The following is a 24320-nucleotide window of genomic DNA, read 5'->3' on the forward strand; positions in this document are numbered from 1 at the left end:
CTAACACAAATTTCTTCTCTTTGCAAGGACATCACTTCTTTTGCTTTTCACACCACTTTTTAGAATTACGCAAACAAGCACTTTGAAAAAGCTCACCTGACTACGGGCAGAGAATAGTTTCAATCTGATCACTGCAGCGCTATGGGTGACTACTGCTGTACCACTCTGCTTGCCAGCATGGTCTTGTTGAAGCCCTCCACCTGCTTTGTCCAGGACTCCCTCCTCCACCTTTGTCTTTGTAGCCTTCCCATCAGGTAATCTTTACTTTGTAAATTGATGCAGGCAGTCCACATACTACCAGTTGTCATCATATTATCGTGCCACAAGTCCATTTCCGCCCTCCTCTTTTCGTGGTTGTCAGGTAACTGCAAATATACCGGCAAAAACTGTTAGAAACACAGTGATACTGAGCTTGTGAGCAATCGAACTTGAGTGCCAACACTGCCCCCTAGCTGTCAAACCACACACTTGGCCAGCTTTCTCTTCTGAGCCTTCACATCCGACTGTCTTGACTTTGCAAGTGGACTGCAGGAAGTCCCCACACGACCAGTTGCCATGACTTCACCCTTTGCGAAGTGTCTTGCAGCCTCGCAACGTTGATTGTGGACATCAAATGAAAGTGCGGTGAAAAAGTTAATCACACTGCTAGCAGAGAATGGTTTCGATCCATTGACCTCTGGGTTATGGGCCCAGCACGCTGCCGCTGCGCCACTCTGCTCCGATCTGGCAAAGCTATACTCCACGGTGTGCCTGGTTTTTAAACCGTCCTCTGTTGCCAGCTTGCTTTTCAGAGCTTTCATAGAATCATCGAATCACAATCCAGCCCTTCGTACCGGCTCTTTGAAAGAGCTATCCAATTAGTGTCACTCCCCTGCTCTTTCCCCATAGCCCTGCAAATTCTTCCACTTCAAGTATTTATCCAATTCCCTTTTGAAAGTTACTCTTGAATCTGCTTCCACCAGCATTTCAGGCAGTGCATTCCCGATCATAACAACTCGCTGCGTAAAATTGTTTACCTCATGTCGCCTCAATTCCCTGAAATCTGTGTCCTCTGGTTATCGACCCTTCTGCCACTGGAAGCAGTTTCTCCTTATTTACTCTAACAAAACCCTGCATGACTTTGAACACCTCGATCAAATCTCCCCTTAACCTTCTCTGCTCCACACATAAGACGATCTTCACTTTGCAAATGGATTGCAGCAATTCCCCACACCACTCGTTGCCATCACTTGACCCTTTGCTCAATGCCTCTCAGCCTCGCTGCTTTGATTGTGGACAGAAATCGAATGAGTTGTGAAAAAGTTGATCTTGATGCTAGCAGAGAATGGTTTCGATCCATTGACCTCTGGGTTATGGGCCCAGCACGCTTCCGCTGCGCCACTCTGCTCAGACATAAGAGTGCACTATTTCGCTTGGTCTGGCTTGCAAACCACCCTCTATTGCCACCTTTCTCGTTCATTCAGATCATCGCAACTTTGCAAATTGATGCAGCCATTCACATACGGTTGGCTGCCATCATTTCATCCTCCCAGAAATCTCACCCAACCTTCCTCCATTGATTCTCAACAGCAATTTGCTCACCCACCTGCAAATATACTGCTAATATTTGCTTCACATGTTCTCCTGATCAACTTTTCTGCCAGTCAGTTTCACTCTCAACCTCACAATGCCCTGCAAAGCTAACACAAATTTCTTCTCTTTGCAAGGACATCACTTCTTTTGCTTTTCACACCACTTTTTAGAATTACGCAAACAAGCACTTTGAAAAAGCTCACCTGACTACGGGCAGAGAATAGTTTCAATCTGATCACTGCAGCGCTATGGGTGACTACTGCTGTACCACTCTGCTTGCCAGCATGGTCTTGTTGAAGCCCTCCACCTGCTTTGTCCAGGACTCCCTCCTCCACCTTTGTCTTTGTAGCCTTCCCATCAGGTAATCTTTACTTTGTAAATTGATGCAGGCAGTCCACATACTACCAGTTGTCATCATATTATCGTGCCACAAGTCCATTTCCGCCCTCCTCTTTTCGTGGTTGTCAGGTAACTGCAAATATACCGGCAAAAACTGTGAGAAACACAGTGATACTGAGCTTGTGAGCAATCGAACTTGAGTGCCAACACTGCCCCCTAGCTGTCAAACCACACACTTGGCCAGCTTTCTCTTCTGAGCCTTCACATCTGACTGTCTTGACTTTGCAAGTGGACTGCAGGAAGTCCCCACACGACCAGTTGCCATGACTTCACCCTTTGCGAAGTGTCTTGCAGCCTCGCAACGTTGATTGTGGACATCAAATGAAAGTGCGGTGAAAAAGTTAATCACACTGCTAGCAGAGAATGGTTTCGATCCATTGACCTCTGGGCCCAGCACGCTGCCGCTGCGCCACTCTGCTCCGATCTGGCAAAACTATACTCCACGGTGTGCCTGGTTTTTAAACCGTCCTCTGTTGCCAGCTTGCTTTTCAGAGCTTTCATAGAATCATCGAATCACAATCCAGCCCTTCGTACCGGCTCTTTGAAAGAGCTATCCAATTAGTGTCACTCCCCTGCTCTTTCCCCATAGCCCTGCAAATTCTTCCACTTCAAGTATTTATCCAATTCCCTTTTGAAAGTTACTCTTGAATCTGCTTCCACCAGCATTTCAGGCAGTGCATTCCCGATCATAACAACTCGCTGCGTAAAATTGTTTACCTCATGTCGCCTCAATTCCCTGAAATCTGTGTCCTCTGGTTATCGACCCTTCTGCCACTGGAAGCAGTTTCTCCTTATTTACTCTAACAAAACCCTGCATGACTTTGAACACCTCGATCAAATCTCCCCTTAACCTTCTCTGCTCCACACATAAGACGATCTTCACTTTGCAAATGGATTGCAGCAATTCCCCACACCACTCGTTGCCATCACTTGACCCTTTGCTCAATGCCTCTCAGCCTCGCTGCTTTGATTGTGGACAGAAATCGAATGAGTTGTGAAAAAATTGATCTTGATGCTAGCAGAGAATGGTTTCGATCCATTGACCTCTGGGTTATGGGCCCAGCAAGCTTCCGCTGCGCCACTCTGCTCAGACATAAGAGTGCACTATTTCGCTGGGTCTGGCTTGCAAACCACCCTCTATTGCCACCTTTCTCGTTCATTCAGATCATCGCAACTTTGCAAATTGATGCAGCCATTCACATACGGCTAGCTGCCATCATTTCATCCTCCCAGAAATCTCACCCAACCTTCCTCCATTGATTCTCAACAGCAATTTGCTCACCCACCTACAAATATACTGCTAATATTTGCTTCACATGTTCTCCTGATCAACTTTTCTGCCAGTCAGTTTCACTCTCAACCTCACAATGCCCTGCAAAGCTAACACAAATTTCTTCTCTTTGCAAGGACATCACTTCTTTTGCTTTTCACACCACTTTTTAGAATTACGCAAACAAGCACTTTGAAAAAGCTCACCTGACTACGGGCAGAGAATAGTTTCAATCTGATCACTGCAGCGCTATGGGTGACTACTGCTGTACCACTCTGCTTGCCAGCATGGTCTTGTTGAAGCCCTCCACCTGCTTTGTCCAGGACTCCCTCCTCCACCTTTGTCTTTGTAGCCTTCCCATCAGGTAATCTTTACTTTGTAAATTGATGCAGGCAGTCCACATACTACCAGTTGTCATCATATTATCGTGCCACAAGTCCATTTCCGCCCTCCTCTTTTCGTGGTTGTCAGGTAACTGCAAATATACCGGCAAAAACTGTTAGAAACACAGTGATACTGAGCTTGTGAGCAATCGAACTTGAGTGCCAACACTGCCCCCTAGCTGTCAAACCACACACTTGGCCAGCTTTCTCTTCTGAGCCTTCACATCCGACTGTCTTGACTTTGCAAGTGGACTGCAGGAAGTCCCCACACGACCAGTTGCCATGACTTCACCCTTTGCGAAGTGTCTTGCAGCCTCGCAACGTTGATTGTGGACATCAAATGAAAGTGCGGTGAAAAAGTTAATCACACTGCTAGCAGAGAATGGTTTCGATCCATTGACCTCTGGGTTATGGGCCCAGCACGCTGCCGCTGCGCCACTCTGCTCCGATCTGGCAAAACTATTCTCCACGGTGTGCCTGGTTTTTAAACCGACCTCTGTTGCCAGCTTGCTTTTCAGAGCTTTCATGGAATCATCGAATCACAATCCAGCCCTTCGGACCGGCTCTTTGAAAGAGCTGTCCAATTAGTGTCACTCTCCTGCTCTTTCCCCATAGCCCTGCAAATTCTTCCACTTCAAGTATTTATCCAATTCCCTTTTGAAAGTTACTCTTGAATCTGCTTCCACCAGCATTTCAGGCAGTGCATTCCCGATCATAACAACTCGCTGCGTAAAATTGTTTACCTCATGTCGCCTCAATTCCCTGAAATCTGTGTCCTCTGGTTATCGACCCTTCTGCCACTGGAAGCAGTTTCTCCTTATTTACTCTAACAAAACCCTGCATGACTTTGAACACCTCGATCAAATCTCCCCTTAACCTTCTCTGCTCCACACATAAGACGATCTTCACTTTGCAAATGGATTGCAGCAATTCCCCACACCACTCGTTGCCATCACTTGACCCTTTGCTCAATGCCTCTCAGCCTCGCGGCTTTGATTGTGGACAGAAATCGAATGAGTTGTGAAAAAATTGATCTTGATGCTAGCAGAGAATGGTTTCGATCCATTGACCTCTGGGTTATGGGCCCAGCACGCTTCCGCTGCGCCACTCTGCTCAGACATAAGAGTGCACTATTTCGCTGGGTCTGGCTTGCAAACCACCCTCTATTGCCACCTTTCTCGTTCATTCAGATCATCGCAACTTTGCAAATTGATGCAGCCATTCACATACGGCTCGCTGCCATCATTTCATCCTCCCAGAAATCTCACCCAACCTTCCTCCATTGATTCTCAACAGCAATTTGCTCACCCACCTACAAATATACTGCTAATATTTGCTTCACATGTTCTCCTGATCAACTTTTCTGCCAGTCAGTTTCACTCTCAACCTCACAATGCCCTGCAAAGCTAACACAAATTTCTTCTCTTTGCAAGGACATCACTTCTTTTGCTTTTCACACCACTTTTTAGAATTACGCAAACAAGCACTTTGAAAAAGCTCACCTGACTACGGGCAGAGAATAGTTTCAATCTGATCACTGCAGCGCTATGGGTGACTACTGCTGTACCACTCTGCTTGCCAGCATGGTCTTGTTGAAGCCCTCCACCTGCTTTGTCCAGGACTCCCTCCTCCACCTTTGTCTTTGTAGCCTTCCCATCAGGTAATCTTTACTTTGTAAATTGATGCAGGCAGTCCACATACTACCAGTTGTCATCATATTATCGTGCCACAAGTCCATTTCCACCCTCCTCTTTTCGTGGTTGTCAGGTAACTGCAAATATACCGGCAAAAACTGTTAGAAACACAGTGATACTGAGCTTGTGAGCAATCGAACTTGAGTGCCAACACTGCCCCCTAGCTGTCAAACCACACACTTGGCCAGCTTTCTCTTCTGAGCCTTCACATCCGACTGTCTTGACTTTGCAAGTGGACTGCAGGAAGTCCCCACACGACCAGTTGCCATGACTTCACCCTTTGCGAAGTGTCTTGCAGCCTCGCAACGTTGATTGTGGACATCAAATGAAAGTGCGGTGAAAAAGTTAATCACACTGCTAGCAGAGAATGGTTTCGATCCATTGACCTCTGGATTATGGGCCCAGCACGCTGCCGCTGCGCCACTCTGCTCCGATCTGGCAAAGCTATACTTCACGGTGTGGCTGGTTTTTAAACCGTCCTCTGTTGCCAGCTTGCTTTTCAGAGCTTTCATAGAATCATCGAATCACAATCCAGCCCTTCGTACCGGCTCTTTGAAAGAGCTATCCAATTAGTGTCACTCCCCTGCTCTTTCCCCATAGCCCTGCAAATTCTTCCACTTCAAGTATTTATCCAATTCCCTTTTGAAAGTTACTCTTGAATCAGCTTCCACCAGCATTTCAGGCAGTGCATTCCCGATCATAACAACTCGCTGCGTAAAATTGTTTACCTCATGTCGCCTCAATTCCCTGAAATCTGTGTCCTCTGGTTATCGACCCTTCTGCCACTGGAAGCAGTTTCTCCTTATTTACTCTAACAAAACCCTGCATGACTTTGAACACCTCGATCAAATCTCCCCTTAACCTTCTCTGCTCCACACATAAGACGATCTTCACTTTGCAAATGGATTGCAGCAATTCCCCACACCACTCGTTGCCATCACTTGACCCTTTGCTCAATGCCTCTCAGCCTCGCTGCTTTGATTGTGGACAGAAATCGAATGAGTTGTGAAAAAGTTGATCTTGATGCTAGCAGAGAATGGTTTCGATCCATTGACCTCTGGGTTATGGGCCCAGCACGCTTCCGCTGCGCCACTCTGCTCAGACATAAGAGTGCACTATTTCGCTGGGTCTGGCTTGCAAACCACCCTCTATTGCCACCTTTCTCGTTCATTCAGATCATCGCAACTTTGCAAATTGATGCAGCCATTCACATACGGCTAGCTGCCATCATTTCATCCTCCCAGAAATCTCACCCAACCTTCCTCCATTGATTCTCAACATTAATTTGCTCACCCACCTACAAATATACTGCTAATATTTGCTTCACATGTTCTCCTGATCAACTTTTCTGCCAGTCAGTTTCACTCTCAACCTCACAATGCCCTGCAAAGCTAACACAAATTTCTTCTCTTTGCAAGGACATCACTTCTTTTGCTTTTCACACCACTTTTTAGAATTACGCAAACAAGCACTTTGAAAAAGCTCACCTGACTACGGGCAGAGAATAGTTTCAATCTGATCACTGCAGCGCTATGGGTGACTACTGCTGTACCACTCTGCTTGCCAGCATGGTCTTGTTGAAGCCCTCCACCTGCTTTGTCCAGGACTCCCTCCTCCACCTTTGTCTTTGTAGCCTTCCCATCAGGTAATCTTTACTTTGTAAATTGATGCAGGCAGTCCACATACTACCAGTTGTCATCATATTATCGTGCCACAAGTCCATTTCCGCCCTCCTCTTTTCGTGGTTGTCAGGTAACTGCAAATATACCGGCAAAAACTGTTAGAAACACAGTGATACTGAGCTTGTGAGCAATCGAACTTGAGTGCCAACACTGCCCCCTAGCTGTCAAACCACACACTTGGCCAGCTTTCTCTTCTGAGCCTTCACATCCGACTGTCTTGACTTTGCAAGTGGACTGCAGGAAGTCCCCACACGACCAGTTGCCATGACTTCACCCTTTGCGAAGTGTCTTGCAGCCTCGCAACGTTGATTGTGGACATCAAATGAAAGTGCGGTGAAAAAGTTAATCACACTGCTAGCAGAGAATGGTTTCGATCGATTGACCTCTGGGTTATGGGCCCAGCACGCTGCCGCTGCGCCACTCTGCTCCGATCTGGCAAAGCTATACTTCACGGTGTGGCTGGTTTTTAAACCGTCCTCTGTTGCCAGCTTGCTTTTCAGAGCTTTCATAGAATCATCGAATCACAATCCAGCCCTTCGTACCGGCTCTTTGAAAGAGCTATCCAATTAGTGTCACTCCCCTGCTCTTTCCCCATAGCCCTGCAAATTCTTCCACTTCAAGTATTTATCCAATTCCCTTTTGAAAGTTACTCTTGAATCTGCTTCCACCAGCATTTCAGGCAGTGCATTCCCGATCATAACAACTCGCTGCGTAAAATTGTTTACCTCATGTCGCCTCAATTCCCTGAAATCTGTGTCCTCTGGTTATCGACCCTTCTGCCACTGGAAGCAGTTTCTCCTTATTTACTCTAACAAAACCCTGCATGACTTTGAACACCTCGATCAAATCTCCCCTTAACCTTCTCTGCTCCACACATAAGACGATCTTCACTTTGCAAATGGATTGCAGCAATTCCCCACACCACTCGTTGCCATCACTTGACCCTTTGCTCAATGCCTCTCAGCCTCGCTGCTTTGATTGTGGACAGAAATCGAATGAGTTGTGAAAAAGTTGATCTTGATGCTAGCAGAGAATGGTTTCGATCCATTGACCTCTGGGTTATGGGCCCAGCACGCTTCCGCTGCGCCACTCTGCTCAGACATAAGAGTGCACTATTTCGCTGGGTCTGGCTTGCAAACCACCCTCTATTGCCACCTTTCTCGTTCATTCAGATCATCGCAACTTTGCAAATTGATGCAGCCATTCACATACGGCTCGCTGCCATCATTTCATCCTCCCAGAAATCTCACCCAACCTTCCTCCATTGATTCTCAACAGCAATTTGCTCACCCACCTACAAATATACTGCTAATATTTGCTTCACATGTTCTCCTGATCAACTTTTCTGCCAGTCAGTTTCACTCTCAACCTCACAATGCCCTGCAAAGCTAACACAAATTTCTTCTCTTTGCAAGGACATCACTTCTTTTGCTTTTCACACCACTTTTTAGAATTACGCAAACAAGCACTTTGAAATAGCTCACCTGACTACGGGCAGAGAATAGTTTCAATCTGATCACTGCAGCGCTATGGGTGACTACTGCTGTACCACTCTGCTTGCCAGCATGGTCTTGTTGAAGCCCTCCACCTGCTTTGTCCAGGACTCCCTCCTCCACCTTTGTCTTTGTAGCCTTCCCATCAGGTAATCTTTACTTTGTAAATTGATGCAGGCAGTCCACATACTACCAGTTGTCATCATATTATCGTGCCACAAGTCCATTTCCGCCCTCCTCTTTTCGTGGTTGTCAGGTAACTGCAAATATACCGGCAAAAACTGTTAGAAACACAGTGATACTGAGCTTGTGAGCAATCGAACTTGAGTGCCAACACTGCCCCCTAGCTGTCAAACCACACACTTGGCCAGCTTTCTCTTCTGAGCCTTCACATCCGACTGTCTTGACTTTGCAAGTGGACTGCAGGAAGTCCCCACACGACCAGTTGCCATGACTTCACCCTTTGCGAAGTGTCTTGCAGCCTCGCAACGTTGATTGTGGACATCAAATGAAAGTGCGGTGAAAAAGTTAATCACACTGCTAGCAGAGAATGGTTTCGATCGATTGACCTCTGGGTTATGGGCCCAGCACGCTGCCGCTGCGCCACTCTGCTCCGATCTGGCAAAGCTATACTTCACGGTGTGGCTGGTTTTTAAACCGTCCTCTGTTGCCAGCTTGCTTTTCAGAGCTTTCATAGAATCATCGAATCACAATCCAGCCCTTCGTACCGGCTCTTTGAAAGAGCTATCCAATTAGTGTCACTCCCCTGCTCTTTCCCCATAGCCCTGCAAATTCTTCCACTTCAAGTATTTATCCAATTCCCTTTTGAAAGTTACTCTTGAATCTGCTTCCACCAGCATTTCAGGCAGTGCATTCCCGATCATAACAACTCGCTGCGTAAAATTGTTTACCTCATGTCGCCTCAATTCCCTGAAATCTGTGTCCTCTGGTTATCGACCCTTCTGCCACTGGAAGCAGTTTCTCCTTATTTACTCTAACAAAACCCTGCATGACTTTGAACACCTCGATCAAATCTCCCCTTAACCTTCTCTGCTCCACACATAAGACGATCTTCACTTTGCAAATGGATTGCAGCAATTCCCCACACCACTCGTTGCCATCACTTGACCCTTTGCTCAATGCCTCTCAGCCTCGCTGCTTTGATTGTGGACAGAAATCGAATGAGTTGTGAAAAAATTGATCTTGATGCTAGCAGAGAATGGTTTCGATCCATTGACCTCTGGGTTATGGGCCCAGCACGCTTCCGCTGCGCCACTCTGCTCAGACATAAGAGTGCACTATTTCGCTGGGTCTGGCTTGCAAACCACCCTCTATTGCCACCTTTCTCGTTCATTCAGATCATCGCAACTTTTCAAATTGATGCAGCCATTCACATACGGCTCGCTGCCATCATTTCATCCTCCCAGAAATCTCACCCAACCTTCCTCCATTGATTCTCAACAGCAATTTGCTCACCCACCTACAAATATACTGCTAATATTTGCTTCACATGTTCTCCTGATCAACTTTTCTGCCAGTCAGTTTCACTCTCAACCTCACAATGCCCTGCAAAGCTAACACAAATTTCTTCTCTTTGCAAGGACATCACTTCTTTTGCTTTTCACACCACTTTTTAGAATTACGCAAACAAGCACTTTGAAAAAGCTCACCTGACTACGGGCAGAGAATAGTTTCAATCTGATCACTGCAGCGCTATGGGTGACTACTGCTGTACCACTCTGCTTGCCAGCATGGTCTTGTTGAAGCCCTCCACCTGCTTTGTCCAGGACTCCCTCCTCCACCTTTGTCTTTGTAGCCTTCCCATCAGGTAATCTTTACTTTGTAAATTGATGCAGGCAGTCCACATACTACCAGTTGTCATCATATTATCGTGCCACAAGTCCATTTCCGCCCTCCTCTTTTCGTGGTTGTCAGGTAACTGCAAATATACCGGCAAAAACTGTTAGAAACACAGTGATACTGAGCTTGTGAGCAATCGAACTTGAGTGCCAACACTGCCCCCTAGCTGTCAAACCACACACTTGGCCAGCTTTCTCTTCTGAGCCTTCACATCCGACTGTCTTGACTTTGCAAGTGGACTGCAGGAAGTCCCCACACGACCAGTTGCCATGACTTCACCCTTTGCGAAGTGTCTTGCAGCCTCGCAACGTTGATTGTGGACATCAAATGAAAGTGCGGTGAAAAAGTTAATCACACTGCTAGCAGAGAATGGTTTCGATCCATTGACCTCTGGGTTATGGGCCCAGCACGCTGCCGCTGCGCCACTCTGCTCCGATCTGGCAAAACTATACTCCACGGTGTGCCTGGTTTTTAAACCGTCCTCTGTTGCCAGCTTGCTTTTCAGAGCTTTCATAGAATCATCGAATCACAATCCAGCCCTTCGTACCGGCTCTTTGAAAGAGCTATCCAATTAGTGTCACTCCCCTGCTCTTTCCCCATAGCCCTGCAAATTCTTCCACTTCAAGTATTTATCCAATTCCCTTTTGAAAGTTACTCTTGAATCTGCTTCCACCAGCATTTCAGGCAGTGCATTCCCGATCATAACAACTCGCTGCGTAAAATTGTTTACCTCATGTCGCCTCAATTCCCTGAAATCTGTGTCCTCTGGTTATCGACCCTTCTGCCACTGGAAGCAGTTTCTCCTTATTTACTCTAACAAAACCCTGCATGACTTTGAACACCTCGATCAAATCTCCCCTTAACCTTCTCTGCTCCACACATAAGACGATCTTCACTTTGCAAATGGATTGCAGCAATTCCCCACACCACTCGTTGCCATCACTTGACCCTTTGCTCAATGCCTCTCAGCCTCGCTGCTTTGATTGTGGACAGAAATCGAATGAGTTGTGAAAAAATTGATCTTGATGCTAGCAGAGAATGGTTTCGACCCATTGATCTCTGGGTTATGGACCCAGCACGCTTCCGCTGCGCCACTCTGCTCAGACATAAGAGTGCACTATTTCGCTGGGTCTGGCTTGCAAACCACTCTCTATTGCCACCTTTCTCGTTCATTCAGATCATCGCAACTTTGCAAATTGATGCAGCCATTCACATACGGCTAGCTGCCATCATTTCATCCTCCCAGAAATCTCCCCCAACCTTCCTCCATTGATTCTCAACAGCAATTTGCTCACCCACCTACAAATATACTGCTAATATTTGCTTCACATGTTCTCCTGATCAACTTTTCTGCCAGTCAGTTTCACTCTCAACCTCACAATGCCCTGCAAAGCTAACACAAATTTCTTCTCTTTGCAAGGACATCACTTCTTTTGCTTTTCACACCACTTTTTAGAATTACGCAAACAAGCACTTTGAAAAAGCTCACCTGACTACGGGCAGAGAATAGTTTCAATCTGATCACTGCAGCGCTATGGGTGACTACTGCTGTACCACTCTGCTTGCCAGCATGGTCTTGTTGAAGCCCTCCACCTGCTTTGTCCAGGACTCCCTCCTCCACCTTTGTCTTTGTAGCCTTCCCATCAGGTAATCTTTACTTTGTAAATTGATGCAGGCAGTCCACATACTACCAGTTGTCATCATATTATCGTGCCACAAGTCCATTTCCACCCTCCTCTTTTCGTGGTTGTCAGGTAACTGCAAATATACCGGCAAAAACTGTTAGAAACACAGTGATACTGAGCTTGTGAGCAATCGAACTTGAGTGCCAACACTGCCCCCTAGCTGTCAAACCACACACTTGGCCAGCTTTCTCTTCTGAGCCTTCACATCCGACTGTCTTGACTTTGCAAGTGGACTGCAGGAAGTCCCCACACGACCAGTTGCCATGACTTCACCCTTTGCGAAGTGTCTTGCAGCCTCGCAACGTTGATTGTGGACATCAAATGAAAGTGCGGTGAAAAAGTTAATCACACTGCTAGCAGAGAATGGTTTCGATCCATTGACCTCTGGGTTATGGGCCCAGCACGCTGCCGCTGCGCCACTCTGCTCCGATCTGGCAAAACTATACTCCACGGTGTGCCTGGTTTTTAAACCGTCCTCTGTTGCCAGCTTGCTTTTCAGAGCTTTCATAGAATCATCGAATCACAATCCAGCCCTTCGTACCGGCTCTTTGAAAGAGCTATCCAATTAGTGTCACTCCCCTGCTCTTTCCCCATAGCCCTGCAAATTCTTCCACTTCAAGTATTTATCCAATTCCCTTTTGAAAGTTACTCTTGAATCTGCTTCCACCAGCATTTCAGGCAGTGCATTCCCGATCATAACAACTCGCTGCGTAAAATTGTTTACCTCATGTCGCCTCAATTCCCTGAAATCTGTGTCCTCTGGTTATCGACCCTTCTGCCACTGGAAGCAGTTTCTCCTTATTTACTCTAACAAAACCCTGCATTACTTTGAACACCTCGATCAAATCTCCCCTTAACCTTCTCTGCTCCACACATAAGACGATCTTCACTTTGCAAATGGATTGCAGCAATTCCCCACACCACTCGTTGCCATCACTTGACCCTTTGCTCAATGCCTCTCAGCCTCGCTGCTTTGATTGTGGACAGAAATCGAATGAGTTGTGAAAAAGTTGATCTTGATGCTAGCAGAGAATGGTTTCGATCCATTGACCTCTGGGTTATGGGCCCAGCACGCTTCCGCTGCGCCACTCTGCTCAGACATAAGAGTGCACTATTTCGCTGGGTCTGGCTTGCAAACCACCCTCTATTGCCACCTTTCTCGTTCATTCAGATTATCGCAACTTTGCAAATTGATGCAGCCATTCACATACGGCTAGCTGCCATCATTTCATCCTCCCAGAAATCTCCCCCAACCTTCCTCCATTGATTCTCAACAGCAATTTGCTCACCCACCTGCAAATATACTGCTAATATTTGCTTCACATGTTCTCCTGATCAACTTTTCTGCCAGTCAGTTTCACTCTCAACCTCACAATGCCCTGCAAAGCTAACACAAATTTCTTCTCTTTGCAAGGACATCACTTCTTTTGCTTTTCACACCACTTTTTAGAATTACGCAAACAAGCACTTTGAAAAAGCTCACCTGACTACGGGCAGAGAATAGTTTCAATCTGATCACTGCAGCGCTATGGGTGACTACTGCTGTACCACTCTGCTTGCCAGCATGGTCTTGTTGAAGCCCTCCACCTGCTTTGTCCAGGACTCCCTCCTCCACCTTTGTCTTTGTAGCCTTCCCATCAGGTAATCTTTACTTTGTAAATTGATGCAGGCAGTCCACATACTACCAGTTGTCATCATATTATCGTGCCACAAGTCCATTTCCGCCCTCCTCTTTTCGTGGTTGTCAGGTAACTGCAAATATACCGGCAAAAACTGTTAGAAACACAGTGATACTGAGCTTGTGAGCAATCGAACTTGAGTGCCAACACTGCCCCCTAGCTGTCAAACCACACACTTGGCCAGCTTTCTCTTCTGAGCCTTCACATCCGACTGTCTTGACTTTGCAAGTGGACTGCAGGAAGTCCCCACACGACCAGTTGCCATGACTTCACCCTTTGCGAAGTGTCTTGCAGCCTCGCAACGTTGATTGTGGACATCAAATGAAAGTGCGGTGAAAAAGTTAATCACACTGCTAGCAGAGAATGGTTTCGATCCATTGACCTCTGGGTTATGGGCCCAGCACGCTGCCGCTGCGCCACTCTGCTCCGATCTGGCAAAACTATACTCCACGGTGTGCCTGGTTTTTAAAACGTCCTCTGTTGCCAGCTTGCTTTTCAGAGCTTTCATAGAATCATCGAATCACAATCCAGCCCTTCGTACCGGCTCTTTGAAAGAGCTATCCAATTAGTGTCACTCCCCTGCTCTTTCCCCATAGCCCTGCAAATTCTTCCACTTCAAGTATTTATCCAATTCCCTTTTGAAAGTTACTCTTGAATCTGCTTCCACCAGCATTTCAGGCAGTGCATTCCCGATCATAACAACTCGCTGCGTAAAATTGTTTACCTCATGTCGCCTCAATTCCCTGAAATCTGTGTCCTCTGGTTATCGACCCTTCTGCCACTGGAAGCAGTTTCTCCTTATTTACTCTAACAAAACCCTGCATGACTTTGAACACCTCGATCAAATCTCCCCTTAACCTTCTCTGCTCCACACATAAGACGATCTTCACTTTGCAAATGGATTGCAGCAATTCCCCACACCACTCGTTGCCATCACTTGACCCTTTGCTCAATGCCTCTCAGCCTCGCTGCTTTGATTGTGGACAGACATCGAATGAGTTGTGAAAAAATTGATCTTGATGCTAGCAGAAAATGGTTTCGACCCATTGACCTCTGGGTTATGGGCCCAGCACGCTTCCGCTGCGCCACTCTGCTCAGACATAAGAGTGCACTATTTCGCTGGGTCTGGCTTGCAAACCACCCTCTATTGCCACCTTTCTCGTTCATTCAGATCATCGCAACTTTGCAAATTGATGCAGCCATTCACATACGGCTAGCTGCCATCATTTCATCCTCCCAGAAATCTCCCCCAACCTTCCTCCATTGATTCTCAACAGCAATTTGCTCACCCACCTACAAATATACTGCTAATATTTGCTTCACATGTTCTCCTGATCAACTTTTCTGCCAGTCAGTTTCACTCTCAACCTCACAATGCCCTGCAAAGCTAACACAAATTTCTTCTCTTTGCAAGGACATCACTTCTTTTGCTTTTCACACCACTTTTTAGAATTACGCAAACAAGCACTTTGAAAAAGCTCACCTGACTACGGGCAGAGAATAGTTTCAATCTGATCACTGCAGCGCTATGGGTGACTACTGCTGTACCACTCTGCTTGCCAGCATGGTCTTGTTGAAGCCCTCCACCTGCTTTGTCCAGGACTCCCTCCTCCACCTTTGTCTTTGTAGCCTTCCCATCAGGTAATCTTTACTTTGTAAATTGATGCAGGCAGTCCACATACTACCAGTTGTCATCATATTATCGTGCCACAAGTCCATTTCCGCCCTCCTCTTTTCGTGGTTGTCAGGTAACTGCAAATATACCGGCAAAAACTGTTAGAAACACAGTGATACTGAGCTTGTGAGCAATCGAACTTGAGTGCCAACACTGCCCCCTAGCTGTCAAACCACACACTTGGCCAGCTTTCTCTTCTGAGCCTTCACATCCGACTGTCTTGACTTTGCAAGTGGACTGCAGGAAGTCCCCACACGACCAGTTGCCATGACTTCACCCTTTGCGAAGTGTCTTGCAGCCTCGCAACGTTGATTGTGGACATCAAATGAAAGTGCGGTGAAAAAGTTAATCACACTGCTAGCAGAGAATGGTTTCGATCCATTGACCTCTGGGTTATGGGCCCAGCACGCTGCCGCTGCGCCACTCTGCTCCGATCTGGCAAAACTATACTCCACGGTGTGCCTGGTTTTTAAACCGTCCTCTGTTGCCAGCTTGCTTTTCAGAGCTTTCATAGAATCATCGAATCACAATCCAGCCCTTCGGACCGGCTCTTTGAAAGAGCTATCCAATTAGTGTCACTCCCCTGCTCTTTCCCCATAGCCCTGCAAATTCTTCCACTTCAAGTATTTATCCAATTCCCTTTTGAAAGTTACTCTTGAATCTGCTTCCACCAGCATTTCAGGCAGTGCATTCCCGATCATAACAACTCGCTGCGTAAAATTGTTTACCTCATGTCGCCTCAATTCCCTGAAATCTGTGTCCTCTGGTTATCGACCCTTCTGCCACTGGAAGCAGTTTCTCCTTATTTACTCTAACAAAACCCTGCATGACTTTGAACACCTCGATCAAATCTCCCCTTAACCTTCTCTGCTCCACACATAAGACGATCTTCACTTTGCAAATGGATTGCAGCAATTCCCCACACCACTCGTTGCCATCACTTGACCCTTTGCTCAATGCCTCTCAGCCTCGCTGCTTTGATTGTGGACAGACATCGAATGAGTTGTGAAAAAATTGATCTTGATGCGAGCAGAAAATGGTTTCGACCCATTGACCTCTGGGTTATGGGCCCAGCACGCTTCCGCTGCGCCACTCTGCTCAGACATAAGAGTGCACTATTTCGCTGGGTCTGGCTTGCAAACCACCCTCTATTGCCACCTTTCTCGTTCATTCAGATCATCGCAACTTTGCAAATTGATGCAGCCATTCACATACGGCTAGCTGCCATCATTTCATCCTCCCAGAAATCTCCCCCAACCTTCCTCCATTGATTCTCAACAGCAATTTGCTCACCCACCTACAAATATACTGCTAATATTTGCTTCACATGTTCTCCTGATCAACTTTTCTGCCAGTCAGTTTCACTCTCAACCTCACAATGCCCTGCAAAGCTAACACAAATTTCTTCTCTTTGCAAGGACATCACTTCTTTTGCTTTTCACACCACTTTTTAGAATTACGCAAACAAGCACTTTGAAAAAGCTCACCTGACTACGGGCAGAGAATAGTTTCAATCTGATCACTGCAGCGCTATGGGTGACTACTGCTGTACCACTCTGCTTGCCAGCATGGTCTTGTTGAAGCCCTCCACCTGCTTTGTCCAGGACTCCCTCCTCCACCTTTGTCTTTGTAGCCTTCCCATCAGGTAATCTTTACTTTGTAAATTGATGCAGGCAGTCCACATACTACCAGTTGTCATCATATTATCGTGCCACAAGTCCATTTCCGCCCTCCTCTTTTCGTGGTTGTCAGGTAACTGCAAATATACCGGCAAAAACTGTTAGAAACACAGTGATACTGAGCTTGTGAGCAATCGAACTTGAGTGCCAACACTGCCCCCTAGCTGTCAAACCACACACTTGGCCAGCTTTCTCTTCTGAGCCTTCACATCCGACTGTCTTGACTTTGCAAGTGGACTGCAGGAAGTCCCCACACGACCAGTTGCCATGACTTCACCCTTTGCGAAGTGTCTTGCAGCCTCGCAACGTTGATTGTGGACATCAAATGAAAGTGCGGTGAAAAAGTTAATCACACTGCTAGCAGAGAATGGTTTCGATCCATTGACCTCTGGGTTATGGGCCCAGCACGCTGCCGCTGCGCCACTCTGCTCCGATCTGGCAAAACTATACTCCACGGTGTGCCTGGTTTTTAAACCGTCCTCTGTTGCCAGCTTGCTTTTCAGAGCTTTCATAGAATCATCGAATCACAATCCAGCCCTTCGTACCGGCTCTTTGAAAGAGCTATCCAATTAGTGTCACTCCCCTGCTCTTTCCCCATAGCCCTGCAAATTCTTCCACTTCAAGTATTTATCCAATTCCCTTTTGAAAGTTACTCTTGAATCTGCTTCCACCAGCATTTCAGGCAGTGCATTCCCGATCATAACAACTCGCTGCGTAAAATTGTTTACCTCATGTCGCCTCAATTCCCTGAAATCTGTGTCCTCTGGTTATCGACCCTTCTGCCACTGGAAGCAGTTTCTCCTTATTTACTCTAACAAAACCCTGCATGACTTTGAACACCTCGATCAAATCTCCCCTTAACCTTCTCTGCTCCACACATAAGACGATCTTCACTTTGCAAATGGATTGCAGCAATTCCCCACACCACTCGTTGCCATCACTTGACCCTTTGCTCAATGCCTCTCAGCCTCGCTGCTTTGATTGTGGACAGAAATCGAATGAGTTGTGAAAAAGTTGATCTTGATGCTAGCAGAGAATGGTTTCGATCCATTGACCTCTGGGTTATGGGCCCAGCACGCTTCCGCTGCGCCACTCTGCTCAGACATAAGAGTGCACTATTTCGCTGGGTCTGGCTTGCAAACCACCCTCTATTGCCACCTTTCTCGTTCATTCAGATCATCGCAACTTTGCAAATTGATGCAGCCATTCACATACGGCTAGCTGCCATCATTTCATCCTCCCAGAAATCTCCCCCAACCTTCCTCCATTGATTCTCAACAGCAATTTGCTCACCCACCTACAAATATACTGCTAATATTTGCTTCACATGTTCTCCTGATCAACTTTTCTGCCAGTCAGTTTCACTCTCAACCTCACAATGCCCTGCAAAGCTAACACAAATTTCTTCTCTTTGCAAGGACATCACTTCTTTTGCTTTTCACACCACTTTTTAGAATTACGCAAACAAGCACTTTGAAAAAGCTCACCTGACTACGGGCAGAGAATAGTTTCAATCTGATCACTGCAGCGCTATGGGTGACTACTGCTGTACCACTCTGCTTGCCAGCATGGTCTTGTTGAAGCCCTCCACCTGCTTTGTCCAGGACTCCCTCCTCCACCTTTGTCTTTGTAGCCTTCCCATCAGGTAATCTTTACTTTGTAAATTGATGCAGGCAGTCCACATACTACCAGTTGTCATCATATTATCGTGCCACAAGTCCATTTCCGCCCTCCTCTTTTCGTGGTTGTCAGGTAACTGCAAATATACCGGCAAAAACTGTTAGAAACACAGTGATACTGAGCTTGTGAGCAATCGAACTTGAGTGCCAACACTGCCCCCTAGCTGTCAAACCACACACTTGGCCAGCTTTCTCTTCTGAGCCTTCACATCCGACTGTCTTGACTTTGCAAGTGGACTGCAGGAAGTCCCCACACGACCAGTTGCCATGACTTCACCCTTTGCGAAGTGTCTTGCAGCCTCGCAACGTTGATTGTGGACATCAAATGAAAGTGCGGTGAAAAAGTTAATCACACTGCTAGCAGAGAATGGTTTCGATCCATTGACCTCTGGGTTATGGGCCCAGCACGCTGCCGCTGCGCCACTCTGCTCCGATCTGGCAAAACTATACTCCACGGTGTGCCTGGTTTTTAAAACGTCCTCTGTTGCCAGCTTGCTTTTCAGAGCTTTCATAGAATCATCGAATCACAATCCAGCCCTTCGTACCGGCTCTTTGAAAGAGCTATCCAATTAGTGTCACTCCCCTGCTCTTTCCCCATAGCCCTGCAAATTCTTCCACTTCAAGTATTTATCCAATTCCCTTTTGAAAGTTACTCTTGAATCTGCTTCCACCAGCATTTCAGGCAGTGCATTCCCGATCATAACAACTCGCTGCGTAAAATTGTTTACCTCATGTCGCCTCAATTCCCTGAAATCTGTGTCCTCTGGTTATCGACCCTTCTGCCACTGGAAGCAGTTTCTCCTTATTTACTCTAACAAAACCCTGCATGACTTTGAACACCTCGATCAAATCTCCCCTTAACCTTCTCTGCTCCACACAGAAGACGATCTTCACTTTGCAAATGGATTGCAGCAATTCCCCACACCACTCGTTGCCATCACTTGACCCTTTGCTCAATGCCTCTCAGCCTCGCTGCTTTGATTGTGGACAGAAATCGAATGAGTTGTGAAAAAATTGATCTTGATGCTAGCAGAGAATGGTTTCGATCCATTGACCTTTGGGTTATGGGCCCAGCATGCTTCCGCTGCGCCACTCTGCTCAGACATAAGAGTGCACTATTTCGCTGGGTCTGGCTTGCAAACCACCCTCTATTGCCACCTTTCTCGTTCATTCAGATCATCGCAACTTTTCAAATTGATGCAGCCATTCACATACTGCTCGCTGCCATCATTTCATCCTCCCAGAAATCTCACCCAACCTTCTTCCATTGATTCTCAACAGCAATTTGCTCACCCACCTACAAATATACTGCTAATATTTGCTTCACATGTTCTCCTGATCAACTTTTCTGCCAGTCAGTTTCACTCTCAACCTCACAATGCCCTGCAAAGCTAACACAAATTTCTTCTCTTTGCAAGGACATCACTTCTTTTGCTTTTCACACCACTTTTTAGAATTACGCAAACAAGCACTTTGAAAAAGCTCACCTGACTACGGGCAGAGAATAGTTTCAATCTGATCACTGCAGCGCTATGGGTGACTACTGCTGTACCACTCTGGTTGCCAGCATGGTCTTGTTGAAGCCCTCCACCTGCTTTGTCCAGGACTCCCTCCTCCACCTTTGTCTTTGTAGCCTTCCCATCAGGTAATCTTTACTTTGTAAATTGATGCAGGCAGTCCACATACTACCAGTTGTCATCATATTATCGTGCCACAAGTCCATTTCCGCCCTCCTCTTTTCGTGGTTGTCAGGTAACTGCAAATATACCGGCAAAAACTGTTAGAAACACAGTGATACTGAGCTTGTGAGCAATCGAACTTGAGTGCCAACACTGCCCCCTAGCTGTCAAACCACACACTTGGCCAGCTTTCTCTTCTGAGCCTTCACATCCGACTGTCTTGACTTTGCAAGTGGACTGCAGGAAGTCCCCACACGACCAGTTGCCATGACTTCACCCTTTGCGAAGTGTCTTGCAGCCTCGCAACGTTGATTGTGGACATCAAATGAAAGTGCGGTGAAAAAGTTAATCACACTGCTAGCAGAGAATGGTTTCGATCCATTGACCTCTGGGTTATGGGCCCAGCACGCTGCCGCTGCGCCACTCTGCTCCGATCTGGCAAAACTATACTCCACGGTGTGCCTGGTTTTTAAACCGTCCTCTGTTGCCAGCTTGCTTTTCAGAGCTTTCATAGAATCATCGAATCACAATCCAGCCCTTCGTACCGGCTCTTTGAAAGAGCTATCCAATTAGTGTCACTCCCCTGCTCTTTCCCCATAGCCCTGCAAATTCTTCCACTTCAAGTATTTATCCAATTCCCTTTTGAAAGTTACTCTTGAATCTGCTTCCACCAGCATTTCAGGCAGTGCATTCCCGATCATAACAACTCGCTGCGTAAAATTGTTTACCTCATGTCGCCTCAATTCCCTGAAATCTGTGTCCTCTGGTTATCGACCCTTCTGCCACTGGAAGCAGTTTCTCCTTATTTACTCTAACAAAACCCTGCATGACTTTGAACACCTCGATCAAATCTCCCCTTAACCTTCTCTGCTCCACACATAAGACGATCTTCACTTTGCAAATGCATTGCAGCAATTCCCCACACCACTCGTTGCCATCACTTGACACTTTGCTCAATGCCTCTCAGCCTCGCTGCTTTGATTGTGGACAGAAATCGAATGAGTTGTGAAAAAATTGATCTTGATGCTAGCAGAGAATGGTTTCGACCCATTGACCTCTGGGTTATGGGCCCAGCACGCTTCCGCTGCGCCACTCTGCTCAGACATAAGAATGCACTATTTCGCTGGGTCTGGCTTGCAAACCACCCTCTATTGCCACCTTTCTCGTTCATTCAGATCATCGCAACTTTTCAAATTGATGCAGCCATTCACATACGGCTAGCTGCCATCATTTCATCCTCCCAGAAATCTCACCCAACCTTCCTCCATTGATTCTCAACAGCAATTTGCTCACCCACCTACAAATATACTGCTAATATTTGCTTCACATGTTCTCCTGATCAACTTTTCTGCCAGTCAGTTTCACTCTCAACCTCACAATGCCCTGCAAAGCTAACACAAATTTCTTCTCTTTGCAAGGACATCACTTCTTTTGCTTTTCACACCACTTTTTAGAATTACGCAAACAAGCACTTTGAAAAAGCTCACCTGACTACGGGCAGAGAATAGTTTCAATCTGATCACTGCAGCGCTATGGGTGACTACTGCTGTACCACTCTGCTTGCCAGCATGGTCTTGTTGAAGCCCTCCACCTGCTTTGTCCAGGACTCCCTCCTCCACCTTTGTCTTTGTAGCCTTCCCATCAGGTAATCTTTACTTTGTAAATTGATGCAGGCAGTCCACATACTACCAGTTGTCATCATATTATCGTGCCACAAGTCCATTTCCGCCCTCCTCTTTTCGTGGTTGTCAGGTAACTGCAAATATACCGGCAAAAACTGTTAGAAACACAGTGATACTGAGCTTGTGAGCAATAGAACTTGAGTGCCAACACTGCCCCCTAGCTGTCAAACCACACACTTGGCCAGCTTTCTCTTCTGAGCCTTCACATCCCACTGTCTTGACTTTGCAAGTGGACTGCAGGAAGTCCCCACACTACCAGTTGCCATGACTTCACCCTTTGCGAAGTGTCTTGCAGCCTCGCAACGTTGATTGTGGACATCAAATGAAAGTGCGGTGAAAAAGTTAATCACACTGCTAGCAGAGAATGGTTTCGATCCATTGACCTCTGGGTTATGGGCCCAGCACGCTGCCGCTGCGCCACTCTGCTCCGATCTGGCAAAACTATACTCCACGGTGTGCCTGGTTTTTAAACCGTCCTCTGTTGCCAGCTTGCTTTTCAGAGCTTTCATGGAATCATCGAATCACAATCCAGCCCTTCGTACCGGCTCTTTGAAAGAGCTATCCAATTAGTGTCACTCCCCTGCTCTTTCCCCATAGCCCTGCAAATTCTTCCACTTCAAGTATTTATCCAATTCCCTTTTGAAAGTTACTCTTGAATCTGCTTCCACCAGCATTTCAGGCAGTGCATTCCCGATCATAACAACTCGCTGCGTAAAATTGTTTACCTCATGTCGCCTCAATTCCCTGAAATCTGTGTCCTCTGGTTATCGACCCTTCTGCCACTGGAAGCAGTTTCTCCTTATTTACTCTAACAAAACCCTGCATGACTTTGAACACCTCGATCAAATCTCCCCTTAACCTTCTCTGCTCCACACATAAGACGATCTTCACTTTGCAAATGCATTGCAGCAATTCCCCACACCACTCGTTGCCATCACTTGACCCTTTGCTCAATGCCTCTCAGCCTCGCTGCTTTGATTGTGGACAGAAATCGAATGAGTTGTGAAAAAATTGATCTTGATGCTAGCAGAGAATGGTTTCGACCCATTGACCTCTGGGTTATGGGCCCAGCACGCTTCCGCTGCGCCACTCTGCTCAGACATAAGAATGCACTATTTCGCTGGGTCTGGCTTGCAAACCACCCTCTATTGCCACCTTTCTCGTTCATTCAGATCATCGCAACTTTTCAAATTGATGCAGCCATTCACATACGGCTAGCTGCCATCATTTCATCCTCCCAGAAATCTCACCCAACCTTCCTCCATTGATTCTCAACAGCAATTTGCTCACCCACCTACAAATATACTGCTAATATTTGCTTCACATGTTCTCCTGATCAACTTTTCTGCCAGTCAGTTTCACTCTCAACCTCACAATGCCCTGCAAAGCTAACACAAATTTCTTCTCTTTGCAAGGACATCACTTCTTTTGCTTTTCACACCACTTTTTAGAATTACGCAAACAAGCACTTTGAAAAAGCTCACCTGACTACGGGCAGAGAATAGTTTCAATCTGATCACTGCAGCGCTATGGGTGACTACTGCTGTACCACTCTGCTTGCCAGCATGGTCTTGTTGAAGCCCTCCACCTGCTTTGTCCAGGACTCCCTCCTCCACCTTTGTCTTTGTAGCCTTCCCATCAGGTAATCTTTACTTTGTAAATTGATGCAGGCAGTCCACATACTACCAGTTGTCATCATATTATCGTGCCACAAGTCCATTTCCGCCCTCCTCTTTTCGTGGTTGTCAGGTAACTGCAAATATACCGGCAAAAACTGTTAGAAACACAGTGATACTGAGCTTGTGAGCAATCGAACTTGAGTGCCAACACTGCCCCCTAGCTGTCAAACCACACACTTGGCCAGCTTTCTCTTCTGAGCCTTCACATCCCACTGTCTTGACTTTGCAAGTGGACTGCAGGAAGTCCCCACACGACCAGTTGCCATGACTTCACCCTTTGCGAAGTGTCTTGCAGCCTCGCAACGTTGATTGTGGACATCAAATGAAAGTGCGGTGAAAAAGTTAATCACACTGCTAGCAGAGAATGGTTTCGATCCATTGACCTCTGGGTTATGGGCCCAGCACGCTGCCGCTGCGCCACTCTGCTCCGATCTGGCAAAACTATACTCCACGGTGTGCCTGGTTTTTAAACCGTCCTCTGTTGCCAGCTTGCTTTTCAGAGCTTTCATAGAATCATCGAATCACAATCC

General features: G+C 46.7%; 18 non-coding genes across 18 annotated transcripts; all 18 read right to left on the reverse strand.

Moving 5' to 3' along the window:
* Positions 1-646: 646 nt before the first annotated feature.
* On the reverse strand, positions 647-718 carry trnam-cau (transfer RNA methionine (anticodon CAU)). The gene has a single exon. It is a non-coding gene; the product is annotated as a tRNA-Met (tRNA).
* A 597-nt stretch (positions 719-1315) lies between these two features.
* On the reverse strand, positions 1316-1387 carry trnam-cau (transfer RNA methionine (anticodon CAU)). Its single transcript has one exon. It is a non-coding gene; the product is annotated as a tRNA-Met (tRNA).
* Positions 1388-3997: 2610 nt separating this feature from the next.
* trnam-cau (transfer RNA methionine (anticodon CAU)) lies at positions 3998-4069 on the reverse strand. The gene has a single exon. It is a non-coding gene; the product is annotated as a tRNA-Met (tRNA).
* A 597-nt stretch (positions 4070-4666) lies between these two features.
* Positions 4667-4738, reverse strand: trnam-cau (transfer RNA methionine (anticodon CAU)). Its single transcript has one exon. It is a non-coding gene; the product is annotated as a tRNA-Met (tRNA).
* A 1607-nt stretch (positions 4739-6345) lies between these two features.
* On the reverse strand, positions 6346-6417 carry trnam-cau (transfer RNA methionine (anticodon CAU)). Its single transcript has one exon. It is a non-coding gene; the product is annotated as a tRNA-Met (tRNA).
* Positions 6418-8024: 1607 nt separating this feature from the next.
* On the reverse strand, positions 8025-8096 carry trnam-cau (transfer RNA methionine (anticodon CAU)). Its single transcript has one exon. It is a non-coding gene; the product is annotated as a tRNA-Met (tRNA).
* Positions 8097-9703: 1607 nt separating this feature from the next.
* On the reverse strand, positions 9704-9775 carry trnam-cau (transfer RNA methionine (anticodon CAU)). Its single transcript has one exon. It is a non-coding gene; the product is annotated as a tRNA-Met (tRNA).
* A 938-nt stretch (positions 9776-10713) lies between these two features.
* On the reverse strand, positions 10714-10785 carry trnam-cau (transfer RNA methionine (anticodon CAU)). Its single transcript has one exon. It is a non-coding gene; the product is annotated as a tRNA-Met (tRNA).
* A 1607-nt stretch (positions 10786-12392) lies between these two features.
* trnam-cau (transfer RNA methionine (anticodon CAU)) lies at positions 12393-12464 on the reverse strand. Its single transcript has one exon. It is a non-coding gene; the product is annotated as a tRNA-Met (tRNA).
* Positions 12465-13061: 597 nt separating this feature from the next.
* On the reverse strand, positions 13062-13133 carry trnam-cau (transfer RNA methionine (anticodon CAU)). The gene has a single exon. It is a non-coding gene; the product is annotated as a tRNA-Met (tRNA).
* A 938-nt stretch (positions 13134-14071) lies between these two features.
* trnam-cau (transfer RNA methionine (anticodon CAU)) lies at positions 14072-14143 on the reverse strand. The gene has a single exon. It is a non-coding gene; the product is annotated as a tRNA-Met (tRNA).
* Positions 14144-15750: 1607 nt separating this feature from the next.
* On the reverse strand, positions 15751-15822 carry trnam-cau (transfer RNA methionine (anticodon CAU)). The gene has a single exon. It is a non-coding gene; the product is annotated as a tRNA-Met (tRNA).
* A 1607-nt stretch (positions 15823-17429) lies between these two features.
* On the reverse strand, positions 17430-17501 carry trnam-cau (transfer RNA methionine (anticodon CAU)). The gene has a single exon. It is a non-coding gene; the product is annotated as a tRNA-Met (tRNA).
* A 597-nt stretch (positions 17502-18098) lies between these two features.
* On the reverse strand, positions 18099-18170 carry trnam-cau (transfer RNA methionine (anticodon CAU)). Its single transcript has one exon. It is a non-coding gene; the product is annotated as a tRNA-Met (tRNA).
* A 938-nt stretch (positions 18171-19108) lies between these two features.
* trnam-cau (transfer RNA methionine (anticodon CAU)) lies at positions 19109-19180 on the reverse strand. The gene has a single exon. It is a non-coding gene; the product is annotated as a tRNA-Met (tRNA).
* Positions 19181-20787: 1607 nt separating this feature from the next.
* Positions 20788-20859, reverse strand: trnam-cau (transfer RNA methionine (anticodon CAU)). Its single transcript has one exon. It is a non-coding gene; the product is annotated as a tRNA-Met (tRNA).
* Positions 20860-22466: 1607 nt separating this feature from the next.
* trnam-cau (transfer RNA methionine (anticodon CAU)) lies at positions 22467-22538 on the reverse strand. The gene has a single exon. It is a non-coding gene; the product is annotated as a tRNA-Met (tRNA).
* Positions 22539-24145: 1607 nt separating this feature from the next.
* On the reverse strand, positions 24146-24217 carry trnam-cau (transfer RNA methionine (anticodon CAU)). Its single transcript has one exon. It is a non-coding gene; the product is annotated as a tRNA-Met (tRNA).
* Positions 24218-24320: the final 103 nt, after the last annotated feature.

Source organism: Heptranchias perlo, chromosome 2 (assembly GCF_035084215.1).
Source record: "Heptranchias perlo isolate sHepPer1 chromosome 2, sHepPer1.hap1, whole genome shotgun sequence".
Taxonomy (NCBI): Eukaryota; Metazoa; Chordata; class Chondrichthyes; order Hexanchiformes; family Hexanchidae; genus Heptranchias; species Heptranchias perlo.